The sequence below is a fragment of the Protopterus annectens genome, chromosome 8.part0 (genome assembly GCF_019279795.1).
Source record: "Protopterus annectens isolate FY-2018-M chromosome 8.part0, PAN1.0, whole genome shotgun sequence".
NCBI lineage: Eukaryota > Metazoa > Chordata > Ceratodontiformes > Protopteridae > Protopterus > Protopterus annectens.
In genome coordinates this window covers 83,275,061-83,287,919 of record NC_056741.1, presented here as the reverse complement: position 1 = coordinate 83,287,919, position 12,859 = coordinate 83,275,061, and positions in this window count along the sequence as shown.

Sequence of the window (12,859 nt, the reverse complement as noted above, 5' to 3'; positions counted from 1 at the left end):
AGGCCTTGTAAAAAGAATCTACAATTGTATTTACATATGTTACCTGCAGAAACAAGAGCAATGCGGAAGTGGATACCCAGACAGTTACAGTATTAGGAGCAACGGGCCTTGTGAAAAAGAATCTACAATTGTATTTACATATCTTACCTGCAGAAACAAGAGCAATGTGGAACTGGATACCCAGACAGTTACAGTACTAGTGGTAGGAGCAACGGGCCTTGTAAAAAAGAATCTACAATTGTATTTACATATGTTACCTGCAGAAACAAGAGCACTGTGGAAGTGGATACCCAGACAGTTACAGTACTAGCAGGTAGAAATCAACAGGCGCCTTGTAAAAAGAGATCTACAATTGTACTTACATATCTTACCTGCAGAAACAAGAGCGATGTGGAAGTGGATACCCAGACAGTTACAGTACTAGTGGTAGGAACAACAGGCCTTGTAAAAAAGAAATTACTATCTTCATCTCTACCTGGCTGCTGTGTACCCCTGAACCTGGAAGAATGCTTAAAACTCAATTGAACGACTACATTGCAATAAGGGACCTGCCTGGCGTCTAAGGACCCCCTGATCCATCTCATGCCTTGCCATATTGGACTATCCTTTTTTGCTGCCCAGTGCACTCACCTGTTTGTACAGAATTTACAAACAGTCTAATGACTACATTGCAATAAGGGACCTGCCTGGCGTCTAAGGACCCCCTGATCCACCTCAAGCCTTGCCATATTGGACCATCTTTTTTGCTGCCCAGTGCACTCACCTGTTGTACAGAGATTTACAAACAATCCTAATGACTACATTGCAATAAAAGGGACCTGCATAGTTTTACGCCTAAGGACCCCCTCTGATCCACCTCCCCAGAAAGCCTTGCCATATTGGACCATCCTTTTTTTGCTGCCCAGTGCACTCACCTGTTTGTACAGAATTTGAACACCCAGACAATTGCTTCGCGACTACATTGCAATAAAGGGACCTGCCTGTCGTCCTAAGGACCCCTTGGTCCCACCTCAAGCCTGCGCATATGGCTGGACCATCCTTTTTTTCTGCCCAGTGCACTTCATCTGTTTTGTACAGAATTTTACAAAAGTATGTTTCCTCTATTGACTCCATACTGCAAGCTAATCCAATTTCTTGTCTGGTAATTAAACTCTCTTAAGCTTTCAATTAAAGCCACTGAGTCAGATAAACCAGCAGCCAGACTCCTCTCCTGACTAAACGCCTTTCTCCTGTCTTTTCCCTAGCTACTTAGCACTCTTCCCACCTATCCAGGCTTTCCTGGTTCACCTACTGTAATTCCTTACTCTGCACTACTACTAGGTGGCAGTGTAACTCAATTCCTTGTGCCTTCTCCACTCCCGTAGTTTCTTAGCCTCACTGCCTTTCCTCCTCTATCTCATCTCTCAAGAGACATTTCTCAGTTGTCTTCTTTCCCCTTCCTCTACTCCTCTCTTGGCTCCTTTAGCTGTCATTACTAACTCAGACTCTTTTCTTCATAGATTCCCCCTCTCCACTACAATTCTCTCTCTCCTGCACTCTTTTTTACCTTGCTCTTCTCTCTCTTCTCTCTGTACCTTCACTTTGCCTCTTCTAGCAGCTAATTACCTGTCCTCTGTCCTTCTCCCAGGTGAGATGGTGCTCACTGATTGTCTCTGCTGAATCCTCTGCTGCATTTAGAGAGTTTTGTTTGCCCGGCCTGTTTACTTGCCCTCTGGACTTCCTGCCACCTACCTACCTCTGCCCCCAATTCCTCACCCACCTCTACTGCACATCTATAGTATTTATAATTCCATCTAACTGCTCCTACTTCCTCTTCCACCCCTAATAAACTCCTGCCCCTTCCCCTCCTGTCCCCTAATCACCCTCTTACACATTAGCTCTCTTACTTCTCATCCTCCCATCTCCTTACACACACTACTCACATTGTTCTATCTTAAACCTTAACATGGCTTTAAAGATACTTATCCTTTCCCAGATTCAACTACTACTATTCTTAAACCCCTTACTCTAAGCATCTACTATCTTGCTAAATTTCTATCCTATCACCTACTCTTCACCATTCTTTTCACAGCTAACTTGCAACCTACCCTCCTTGCATATACATCACAATCCAACTAACTTTCATCTCTATCTCCCGGAACTATAATATCCCTTTCAACAACAACCTATAAGTTTTCTATTTCAAACTATTCTGTACTCTTAAATACACTCTCACTAACTATGCTTCTCTGCTCTCCTTGGTTTTCCCACTAATCTTCCTAAGTGTACATCTCTCGAGCTTCAAACAATCCAAATACCTCTCTACTACATAACTTTAACTTCTCAAATAACTTCCATACTTTTATCTGGTGATATTCACCTAACCCAGAGAAACAACCCTCCTCCTCAATAACCAAATCCATCCTGCTTACATCTCTTAATGCACAAAGCTTAGCTAACAAAATTCCAAATCTTCATGCCTGGCTACTCCATAACAAACCTGACATCCTTGCCATTTCTGAAACCTGACTAAAACCCCACATAAAAAATGAAGAGATAGTACCACCTAATTACTCTATCATCAGAACAGACAGAACCCATAGAAAAGGTGGTGGAGTAGCTCTAATCTACTCTTCCTCCCTATGTATAACACCCTATAATAAAGCCATTCCAAAATTCGCCAATGCAGAATTAATACTAGCTCATCTTCAGCTAAACAAACAAAATTTATATACAATGCCTCTCTTTACATTCCCCCAGGAGACAATGTCCCAATACTTGAAGAAATCCTCTCATGGCTATCAACTAATATCTGTAATGAAACTATAATAATGTGAGATACCAATATCAATTGGAACTCCATTCAGTCCCCTGCTCACCCCCTCAATATCAGCCTATACAACTACTCTCAACTCATTAACTCCATAACCAGGCCATCTAAAGACTGAACAAGAGGCAGCATTTTAGACTGGATTCTAGTTTCCCACCCCCACAACTATCCTGACAGTGGAACACTCCCTGACTCCCTCAGTGACCACCTTCCCATCTTCACTAGATGTCTTCTTTCTCCCTTGCTAGCTACTCATACTTACTTAACTACTACCTTCTTACATCTCCTAAACAATCATGCTCCCTTAATTACTAAAAGAATAAAAGGGAAAACCACCCCCTGGTTAACCAAAAGTACACCTAGCCAATCATGACTTAGAGATAAAGCCTGGACACAGTTCCAAAGAAACAAATCTATATCTAACCTCAATGAATACAAAACACTTCGTAATTCAGTTAAAAAGCTTATCACATCAGACCATTGAAACTACTTCATCCAACTTCAAAGCAACTATAAAACCAACCCACAGAAGTTCTGGAGAGGTATAACTACCCTCCTAAAACACGGTAATACAGAAAACCCTAACCCCTCCCCAAGCATACAAGACTCTGACCTAGCTACCCAATTCAATTTTTTCTTCATTGACTCCATCTCCAAACTTACCTCTTCTTTTTCAAATAATAATCCATCTCCTACCTCCACTTCTTCTTCAAATAACAATCCACCTCTTACCGCCACTTCACCTCCCACCTCCCTCCTACTTCCTTCTCCCTCACCTCACCCTCTAAACCCCACCACCATTCTCATTAAACTCTATTCCTACTTCTACTATAAAACTCCTACAGAAATTGAAACCTTGCACCAATGTACTGATAACATTCCCTCATACTTCCTCAGCATAGCTGCTGATGCTATTGCCTCCCTATCAGTATCCTAATCAACCGCTCTATCCAAGAAGGTCTTGTTCCTCAAACCTGGAAAAAAGCTTACATTATTCCCCTGCACAAAGGAGGTAACAATACTAATATTTCCAACTTCGTCCCATTTCATCCTCTCTCTCATTTCTAAGGTCCTAGAGAAATGCATTCACCTTCAACTCCTCCCCCATCTCTTGGACAACAACAACCTATTAACCCCTACCCAACATGGATTCAGACCCCATCATAGCACTATGACTGCTCTCCTTTCCTTCCTTGAAACTGTGAATAAAGCTAGAGATCTTGGCTTCACTGTATCTACCATCCTTCTCAATCTCTCTAAGGCATTCGACACTATCTCTCATAACCTTCTTCTTACTAAACTAGATAACCTAAACCTCTCACCCTCTTTACCAGCTATCTCTCCAATAGGCAACAAGAAGTCAAATGGAAAAAGGCCAGCTCCTCCTTCCTCAACACCCCCACAGGTGTCCCTCAAGGTTACATACTGGGACCCCTTCTCTTCAATATTTTCATTAATGACTTTTACCACTCCATCCCTCTTACTAGCGTTATCCAATATGCAGATGATTCCACAATCATCTGTGCTGCCCCATCCATCCCAACTCTTTTAAAACTAACTCAAGATGCCTTCTCTACCACAGAGCAATGGATGAAAGGCAACCATCTTGCACTCAATGCTAGTAAAACTAAACTTATGATTTTTACCTCCTCCAAAACCAAGAACTTCGATCAAAATTTATTCTCCATCACCAGCCAAAATTCAACACCTCTTGAACTGGTATCCGAAACCAAACTACTAGGAGTTCAAATCAACAGGCTTAAATTCAACTCCCATCTACTACTAAACATAAAAAAAAAACCCACCAAAAAATTGGTATGCTCTACCGACAAAATCGGTTTCTCACCTCAACTACCAAATTTACTCTCTCTACTACATTTCTCTTACCCTCCCTTCTCTATGGAGCCGCCCTTCTAACAAATCTACAATCATCTCTCAAAACCAAACTGTCTTCTTGCTGCAATAAAATTTCCAGATTTGCCACTAGCAACAAATCATCAACACATCACTGTGAATCTCTCCACAAACTAAACTGGCTAGAACTACCAAACTAAATATCCTACAGTCAGCTCACCTATGCGCATAAACTCATCTTCCAGCCTTCCCTCTGTCCCTCCCTCGCCACTACCTTTAAAATGCACCACACACAAAGACTTCTCAGATCTAATAATCAAAACCTTATAGAAGTTTACCGACCACTCCACCCCCCAGGACAATACCTCCTGTCACACTCTTTAACTCGCTTATGGAACTCCCTTCCCCCCTCCATTCATACTAGCCTCCAATCCTTTAAAAAAATTAATCCACTCTCATCTAACTTTCACATGGGAATGCTCCTGCTCCCATCCCTCATAACCAACACTCTACTTCATTCACCCTCTCCCTTCCTTTCTCAAATTCCAGATAAATTCTTGCCTGCCTCTAGTACCTAGTAACTCCTGACCCAACTCCATCTAACTACCTATCCTCATTCCAACTGGAAAAAGAAAAAAAAAATTTATATAATTTCCTTTGATTGAAATACTTTTGATCAGTCTGTTTACCTCTGTAATGAACCTGCAGTCTGTGTGTGTATATTAAGCTTAGTTTGTTTACCTCTGTAATCTTCATGCAATCTATGTGTGTATATTAATCCTTGTGTAACATGTATTTAGGAGCTTTTAAGAGTATATTAAGTATAGTTTGTTTACCTCTGCAATCTACATGCAATCTATGTGTGTATATTAATCTTTGTGTAATATGTATTTAGGAGCTTTTCTCCCCAGGACTCCATTGAAAACGGGTTCATTAGGCCCAATGGACTATCCTGGTTAAACAACTGCAAATAAAATAAAAATAAATAAATTTACATATGTTACCTGCAGAAACAAGAGTGATGTGGAAGTGGATACCCATACAGTTACAGTACTAGTGGCAGGAACGACAGGCCTTGTAAAAAAGAATCTACAATTGTATTTACATTTGTTACCTGCAGAAACAAGAGCGATGTGGAAGATGGATACCCAAACAGTTACAGTACTAGTGGTAGGAACAACGGGCCTTGTAAAAAAGAATCAACAATTGTATTTACATATGTTACCTGCAGAAACAAGAGCGATGTGGAAGTTCGATACCCAGACAGTTACACTACTAGTGGTAGGAACAACAGGCCTTGTAAAAAAGAATCTACAATTGAATTTGCATATGTTACCTGCAGAAACAAGAGCGATGTGGAAGTGGATACCCAGACAGTTACAGTACTAGTGGTAGGAGCAACGGGCCTTGTAAAAAATAATCTACAATTGTATTACATATGTTACCTGCAGAAAAAAGAGCGATGTAGAAGTTGGAAACCCAGACAGTTACAGTACTAGTGGTAGGAGCAACGGGCCTTGTAAAAAAGAATCTACAATTGTATTTACATATGTTACCTGCAGAAACAAGAGCGATGTGGAAGATGGATACCCAGACAGTTACAGTACTAGTGGTAGGAACAACGGGCCTTGTAAAAAGAATCTACAATTGTATTTACGTATGTTACCTGCAGAAACAAGAGCGATGTGGGAGATGGATACCCAGACAGTTACAGTACTAGTGGTAGGAACAACGGGCCTTGTAAAAAAGAATCTACAATTGTATTTACATATGTTACCTGCAGAAACAAGAGCGATGTGGAAGATTGATACCCAGACAGTAACAGTACTAGTGGTAGGACCAACAGGCCTTGTAAAAAGAATCTACAATTGTATTTACATATGTTACCTGCAGAAACAAGAGCGATGTGGAAGTGGATACCCAAACAATTACAGTACTAGTGGTAGGAGCAACGGGCCTTGTAAAAAGAATCTACAACTGTATTTACATATGTTACCTGCAGAAACAAGAGCGATGTGGAAGTGGATACCTAGACAGTTACAGTACTAGTGGTAGGAACAACAGGCCTTGTAAAAAAGAATCTACAATTATAAACAAGAGCGATGTGGAAGATGGATACCCAGACAGTGACAGTACTAGTGGTAGGAACAACAGGCCTTGTAAAAAAGAATCTACAATTGTATTTACATATGTTACCTGCAGAAACAAGAGCGATGTGGAAGATTGATACCCAGACAGTAACAGTACTAGTGGTAGGAGCAACGAGCCTTGTTAAAAAGAATCTACAATTCTAAACAAGAGCGATGTGGAAGTGGATACCCAGACAGTTACAGTACTAGTGGTAGGAACAACAGGCCTTGTAACAAAGAATCTACAGTTGTATTTACATATGTTACCTGCAGAAACAAGAGCGATGTGGAAGTGGATACCCAGACAGTTACAGTACTAATGGTAGGAACAACGGGCCTTGTAAAAAAGAATCTACAATTGTATTTACATATGTTACCTGCAGAAACAAGAGTGATGTGGAAGTGAATACCCAGACAGTTACAGTACTAGTGGTAGGAAAAACAGGCCTTGTAAAAAGAATCTACAATTGTATTTACATATGTTACCTGCAGAAACAAGAGCGATGTGGAAGTGAATACCCAAACAGTTACAGTACTAGTGGTAGGAACAACAGGACTTGTAAAAAAGAATCTACAATTATAAAAAAGAGCGATGTGGAAGATGGACACCCAGACAGTTACAGTAATAGTGGTAGGAACAACAGGCCTTGTAAAAAGAATCTTCAATTGTATTTACATATGTTACCTGCAGAAACAAGAGCGATGTGGAAGTGGATACCCGGACAGTTACAGTACTAGTGGTAGGAATAACAGGCCTTGTAAAAAAGAATCTACAATTGTATTTACATATGTTACCTGCAGAAACAAGAGTGATGTGGAAGATGGATACCCAGACAGTTACAGTACTAATGGTAGGAACAACGGGCCTTGTAAAAAAGAATCTACAATTATAAACAAGAGCGATGTGGAAGATGGATACCCAGACAGTTACAGTACTAGTGGTAGGAACAACGGGCCTTGTAAAAAAGAATCTACAATTATAAACAAGAGCGATGTGGAAGTGGATACCCAGACAGTTACAGTACTAGTGGTAGGAACAACAGGCCTTGTAAAAAAGAATCTACAATTGTATTTACATATGTTACCTGCAGAAACAAGAGCGATGTGGAAGTGGATACGCAGACAGTTACAGTACTAGTGGTAGGAATAACAGGCCTTGTAAAATAGAATCTACAATTATAAACAAGAGCGATGTGGAAGATGAATACCCAGAAATTACGGTACTAGTGGTAGGAACAACAGGCCTTGTAAAAAAGAATCTACAATTGTATCTACAATTGTATTTACATATGTTACCTGCAGAAAAAAGAGCGATGTGGAAGATGGATACCCAGACAGTTACAGTACTAATGGTAGGAACAACGGGCCTTGTTAAAAAGAATCTATAATTGTATTTACATATGTTACCTGCAGAAACAAGAGCGATGTGGAAGATGGAAACCCAGACAGTTACAGTACTAGTGGTAGGAGCAATGGGCCTTCTAAAAACGAATCTACAATTGTATTTACATATGTTAAATGCAGAAACAAGAGCGATGTGGAAGTGGATACCAAGACAGTTACAGTACTAGTGGTAGGAAAAACAGGCCTTGTAAAAAGAATCTACAATTGTATTTACATATGTTACCTGCAGAAACAAGAGCGATGTGGAAGTGGATACCAAGACAGTTACAGTACTAGTGGTAGGAAAAACAGGCCTTGTAAGAAAGAATCTACAATGGTATTTACATATGTTACCTGCAGAAACAAGAACAATGTGGCAGTGGATACCCAGACAGTTATTCAGAAACAAGAGCGATGTGGAAGTGGATACCCAAACAGTTGCAGTACTAGTGGTAGGAGCAACAGGCCTTGTAAAAAAAAATATACAATTGTATTTACATATGTTACCTGCAGAAACAAGAGTGATGTGGACGACAGATGCCCAGACAGTTATAGTACTAGTGGTAGGAACAACAGGCCTTGTAAAAAAGATTCTACAATTGTATTTACATATGTTACCTGCAGAAACAAGAGCGATGTGGAAGTGAATACCCAGACAGTTACAGTACTAGTGGCAGAAACAACAGGCCTTGTAAAAAAGAATCTACAATTGTATTTACATATGTTACCTGCAGAAACAAGAGCCATGTGGAAGATGGATACCCAGACAGTTAGAGTTCTAGTGGTAGGAGGAACAGGCCTTGTAAAAAGAATCTACAATTATATTTACATATGTTACCTACAGAAACAAGAGCGATGTGGAAGTGAATACGCAGACAGTTACAGTACTAGTGGTAGGAACAACAGGCCTTTTAAAAAAGAATCTACAATTATAAACAATTGGAAAATAGATACCCAGTTACAGTACTAGTGGTAGGAGCAATGGGTCTTGTAAAAAAGAATCTACAATTGTATTTACATATGTTACCTGCAGAAACAAGAGCAATGTGGAAGTGGATACCCAGACAGTTACAGTACTAGTGGTAGGAGCAACGGGCCTTGTAAAAAGAACCTACAATTATAAACAAGAGTGATGTGGAAGTGGATACCCAGACAGTTACAGTACTAGTGGTAGGAACAAGGGGCCTTGTAAAAAATAATCTACAATTGTATTTACATATGTTACCTGCAGAAATAAGATCGATGTGGAAGTGGATACCCAGACAGTTACAGTACTATTGGTAGGAACAACAGGCCTTATAAAAAGAATCTACAATTGTATTTACATATGTTACCTGCAGAACAAGAGCGATGTGGAAGTGGATACCCAGACAGTTACAGTACTAGTGGTTGGAAAAACGGGCCTTGTAAAAAAGAATCTACAATTGTATTTTATTTATTTATTTATTTATTTAAATTTGTTGACCGGGAGTGTCCGACTGGACGTGGGTCCATTTTCAGCGGAGGCCCGGGGAGAAAAGCTCCACGGTAAAATAAACAGACAGTAGTTACATTGGATTACATAGTGATTAACAATTTAACATAGAAATTACTTACAACATATTTACAGATGAAGAACATAGTACATCAGTAGACAACTAGAATCTTTATCTGTGAAGTACATAACAGGCATTAACAAATGTAACAATGAGAAGTTCCTGCTGTTTAATAAGTACTAGGCTTATGAGCATCTGAGCTTGCTATCATCAAGGTAGTTAGTGGAGGTGAAAGGTAGTAGTTGGATGGGGTGGATGATATTAGAGTGGGAGTTGCAAGGGCATAGCCAGCATATTTTTAGGTGCGCTTTTAATAAAGTTTTGAAGTTGGTGCATGATGGTACGGAGGTAATTGTGGGTGGGAGGAGTTCCATAATTTGGCTATGGCGCAAGAGAATAGTGCTTCACCAGCAGAGTTATTGGCTTTAGTGATCCGCAAGTGATTTTTGTTGCTGGATCTTAGTGGTCTGGTGGTGCGATAGGGTTGGAGTAGATTCTGGAGGGATGGGACATTTAGTGGATGGTTTACTAGTTTGTGGGCGAGTGACAGTTGATACCACTGAAGAAGGTGAGGGAGTTCAAGCCAGCCCAGTTCAGCAAGTGAGAGACAGTGGTAACTACGGTAGGATGCCCCTGTGGCGAATTTTGCGATTTTGTTGTAGCAGGTCTCTAGCTTGTTTAGATCACATTGTCTTAGGTTGGTATATACTGGAGAGGCATAAAGTAGGGTGGAGATACGGTGGGAATTTGCTATTGAAATCTTTGCTGCTTTGGTGAGAAATTGTTTATTTCTGTATAATGCTCCTAGTTTTTTGTGGACTTTTTTTATGGTCATAGATATGTGAATGTCAAATTTTAGTTTATTGTCTATTTCCACTCCTAGCAATTTGGTGTGTTCAGTTGGGTATATAGTGGTGTTGTCTTTTGCTGTGATGTTGAAGTGAGAGTTGTTTTGAGTATGTTTGGTGGGTTGGAAGATGAGTAGTTTAGTTTTGTTTGGGTTGAGTATTAAATGGGCATCGGATAACCATGTTTCAACAGAGGAAAAGGCTTCCTGTGTGACTTTATGCAGTTTGGGTAGGGAATGGGCTGAGCAGATGATGGTAGAGTCATCTGGCGATGGATGAGTGTGCCATGTTTGGTGGCAGAGGCTAGATTATTGGTGTAAACAGAGAAAAGTAGGGGTCCAAGGATGGATCCTTGGGGAACCCCTATGGAGACAGGTAGTTGGGGAGATATGTCATTCTGCCATACAACGGATTGTTGTCGGTCAGACAGGTAACTCTGAAACCAGTTGGTGACTGATTGTGAGAAGGATAGGTTATTGAGGACAGAGATAAGTTGTTTGTGTGGGACCATGTCAAATGCTTTAGATAGGTCTAAGAAAGTAGCAAAGGAGAGATAGACATTGTTTTTATGCTGAAGGATAGTGTTTGTAAAGGAGAGTAAGGCAGTGGTGGTGCTATGGTTTGGTCGAAACCATGCTGAGTACTGGAAAGGAGGTTGTTAGTAAGGAGGTAGTGTGAGAGCTGAGAGTGTATGCATCTCTAGTATTTTGGAGAGTGGAGAGAATAGCTATGGGGGTAATTGGTTAGTTCTGCAGAGGTCCGCTTGTGGAGGGGAATTATATGAGACTTTCCACAATGTAGGAACGTAACTTTCTGACAGAGATCGGTTAATCAAGATGGATACTGGGTAGGCCAGAGCATCAGCTGCGATTTGTAGGTATTCACTTGGGAGGTTGTCTGCTGCTAATTTGTATGTTGGAGGTAGGTACAGGAGAAAAAGAGAAGGCAGTGGGGAGATTACTAGTTGAAGGTGTGGGTTGGAGGGAGGGTTGTGTTGTTTAGCTAGTGATAGAATAGTTTGGGTGAAGTGTGTGTTGAATGAGGTAGCAATATTTTCTGAGGAGTGAGGGATGTTAGGAGGGGTACTGACTGTACCTGGGTGGAGGATGGAGTTTATGGAGGACCAGAATTGTTTGGGGCTGTGTTGTGAGGAGTCTAGGCAGACTGGTAGTATTGGAATTTGTCCTGCTTATTAGCTTTTTGACTCTATTATGTAGTTCTAGGAATTTCTGTCTAGCTGCGGGGTTTTGGTTTTGCCAGTGCTCCCAGGCTTTATCCCTGTTTTTCATTTCTGACTTAGTGGTTTTCTGTAGCCATGGGGAGGGTTGTGCTTTGGTTCTGGAAAATCTTATGGGGGCATGGTAATTAAGGATGTTCAGGAAGGTAGTATTAAAAGATTCAACAAGGCCATCTAGACTGAGGTACTTTAGAGCATGCCAGTTACATTCTTTGAGGGATGAGATGAATGTGAGTGGGTTAAAGTTTATTTTTTTACGTATTTGACGATAGATGACAGGTTTAGCTTGGTACAGGTATTTTTCGAGTAGGAATGTTTGGGAGTGATCACTGAGGCTATCTGATAAGCAGCCTGTTATATATGACTGGGGGTTCTTACTGACTAGTATCCAATCCAGGGTAGAGTGCTTGCTGGAGTTTGTATTTATCCTTGTTGGTGACTGGACTAGTTGGGTGAAGCCATGAAGGTGTACATGATGGGTTGGATTGTTGCCAGAACAGGATTGCCAGTCAATATTGAAATCACCTAAGATGATAGTTTCTTGGGGGAGATGGTGGGTAGACCAGCTGAGGAGGTTTTCTAGTGGAGGGATGTTTTGGCCAAGTGGGAAGTAGCATCCAATTATGTTGATGGTTTTGTTTCAGTTAATTTTGAGGTTGGTATATATTATTTCTTCATTGCCTATTTGTGGAGCTGATGATTTTAAGATCTGGATGTTTAGATGTTGTTTAAATATTATAGCTACACCACCTCCTTTTTTGTTTTGCCGGTCTACTCTTAGTATGCCGTAACCTGTAGGGAGTATTTGCTCACTGGTAATGTGAGGTTTTAGCCAGGCTTCTGTCAGGACGACTATATCTGGGGAGTATAAGTCTATGGTGGCATGGAGTTCATGGACTTTGTTGGATATACTTCTAATATTTAGGCTTAGTAGAAGGAAGTCACTTGGCTTTCTATTGGCTCTAATATGGGAGTTGTGATTTCTAGTCTGATTATGACGATTGGGGTTGGAGATGGTAGGGCCAAGGTTGGGGTGGATGTCTCCACTTAGGGCTAGTTTTGAT